Below are 2926 nucleotides of genomic sequence, written 5' to 3' on the forward strand. Positions count from 1 at the left end.
CCAACAGTAACATCATCCATCATGGATGGAAACGTTTGTCCCTTACAGCACCTGCTCTTCCCACTCGGCTCAATGCCATTTGTTTGCACAAGAAATCGCTGTCTGCCAGGTAAGACCTTGGGCACCTCACTGTTTTATGTTGTTTCTGTGGCGCGGCCCCCCCCAGTGACCTCATAACAGCTCTCTGCAGGACTGAAGGAAGCAGAGGTTAATAGAATAATTTAAATGAGTAAAGAAATGGCCAACGGGAGGACAGAAACAGATAGACTGCTGGGAAGCAGTGCACAAGGAGCAGTTACTGGCTGAGCTGGTCAAAGACGAGTCTTGGAACTGACCAAGTTTGATATTTTCATCATTGAGCTTGGCTGAAGAAGAGGAGTGCAGGAATGAAATTTGTTGGTGGCATCATCCTTAAACGACCACACTTAGTGACACCCTGTCCCGGGTGTGATCCTCCACCCCAACTGCTCACCGCTTCCCTCTCCCTGCAGAGAATGAGGCCAGCGAAGGGCCACCAGCGAAGGGTCACCTCTCTCTGCTGCTGAGTTTCCCCCTGTACTGCCGGGCCCCTGTTCCTGATGTGAGAAGAGCTGAGCGAGCAAGGAGCTCGGTGTGCCGAGGTGCGGGCAGGGAGAAGCAGAGATGGGCAGTCTGAAGGCTGGTGCCGGATTTCTGTTCTCCAGAAGCACGTGATGACCTGAGAAGTGATTTTTGCTAAGAATGAATGTCTTCCTTCCTTCTGAACTCTTGTCCTCTGCCTCAGTTATCACAACGGGGCCGATGACGAGTCACAAAAAGAGCAAAAATTATGATAGAGGACAGCACTGGCAGAAGATAGGGAGGACTCTTGGTTTTGACGATGAGCTGAATTACACCGCTTTGAATCCAGACTGGCAAAGCGTAAATACGTGGATTAAAACCTGAGGTAGAGCATTTGAACAAGGGATAATTTCTAGTAACACCAAAATTACAGGGATTCCATCCCTTCATCTCCCAACCCTCGCATCTCAACCTTGCCACGGAGACAATTTCTGCCTCCCCATTCTTCTACATCTGTACATTTTTCAGAACATCCCATTTTGGGTAGCCAACTTGGGAAGAGTGGCCCGTCAGTATGGAAAGACCAGCTCTGGAACTGTGCATCATTGGAGTGATCAAGGTGGAGTGGGGAGAATAATGGGACACGCATATCCTACACCAAATCTCTTTGGAAAATGAAAAAACGAACCATTCTCCATGCCATTCCCCTTCCTCAGCAGCTGGACTTTGCAGGTTGCTACGCCGGCTGGGGCCACCCCAGGCTGACCTTGAGGGACAAGCGCACGAGCGCTCCTGGGTTTGACCAGCTCCGGGCGTGGTGGTTCCGGAGCTCCCGTTACGCGCTGCACGCTGGCGAAATAACGGCTGCTCCCCCGCCGTGTTCGAGTTGGTACTAGATTGACAAGATCGAGTGACGGCACAACGGTAGACACCTTTATCTGCTGTATGCATAATCTTTCTTGCTGAACCCCCGCCAAACTCATCCCCAGGTCTTATCTTTTCTAAACTGAGTATTTATTCATGTGGTTGTTTTATGTAAACTGCGAAGAGCCTCATTAAATGGAAACTTTACCTCAAAAGCTTCATTATTAAGGTGGAACAGAGCTCGGAACACACAGAGTGAAATTACCGGTCTTCGGTGTTATTTTGGGAAGAAATGCTTAGTGCCTCGGGCACCTGACACAGTCCGGTGCTGAGCCCTTCTGTCACCCCAGCCTCGCTCAGGGAACAAGCCTGGCTTTAGGGTGGGAGTTTCACTGACCATCACGCAGGAGAGAGGTCCCGGGGCCGAGGAGAGCAGACCTCTCCGGGGAGAGGCGGGCAGGGGCGCCCTCAGCCCCTGCGGAAAGAGGCGCAGAGGGGGCACCGGACCCTGCCCTACCCTGGCAAACCGCAAAAATCCCGCGCAGCTTCTGGAGAAGAACTGGGCCAGGTGGGACGATGGGGTGGGTGTGCAGCGGCTATTGCTCACCTCGTTGCCCAGCACCTGGTGCCAGCGGCACCTTCGGAGCTGGCTGACAACCCGGGAACTTCAGGAGAGGAGGAGTTTTTTTCAGACAAAACTCCACATCACTTGAATGCTGGCATTCGCTGAAGGTAAATACCAACATTTCTGTGCTTCCACGTCCTCTTTTGTATTCTAAACGCTAATGAAAGAGTTTGAAATGAGAGGCGCGCACGCACACACATGGTTAGGAACGTACAGGCAGTGGAGGCATTTCTCTGAAGCTGGAAATTAATTCTGCAGTATTTTCCCTTTCTTAGTTTGACTGAATCCAATATATACTTTACCCAGCCATCAGAACTGCAGAACTGGTGCTTCACCAGGCAGGAGTCATAGCATTTTGTTCCTAAATAATGGACGGTTGCTAAACAGGGTAAAATTAAAGACGGTAACAAATCAGTACCCAAAATTTGCATTTCTTCTGGAGAATCAGCTTTTCAGGGACAGCTTGTTTTCCACAGTAAAGAAGAGGTTTTTTTTTTCATTCAAACCCCTCAGCAATATTAGCATGCTTGGTGCAGATCTATACCCTGCCATACTTCTTATCTCAAGGACAGCACCTCCGACAGCAAAACGCCGCATCCATCACATGGGAATATTAGCAAGTGTCCAGTCGTCTTGAGGATGAATAAAAGGTGTGACCCGCTGGCTTCGTGCCCAGCCCGCTGCTTTCTAAAGCAGCTACGTCGCGTCCCGTAAACGTTAGCACAGCCCCTCTTCCGCTATGGTAGTGGGCGTACGTGGTTAACCAGTACGGTGTTTGTGGTGCGCCAGGACGCTGTGGTGTCACGCACGTGCTCAAAATCACGCTGAGCCACTTGTGGAGCTGGGCATGCGCACGCGTTCGTGTTTGCGCACATGCACAGATGCTGTTGGGGGGGG

Source organism: Egretta garzetta, unplaced genomic scaffold, assembly GCF_000687185.1.
Source record: "Egretta garzetta isolate BGI_Z169 unplaced genomic scaffold, ASM68718v1 scaffold347, whole genome shotgun sequence".
NCBI lineage: Eukaryota > Metazoa > Chordata > Aves > Pelecaniformes > Ardeidae > Egretta > Egretta garzetta.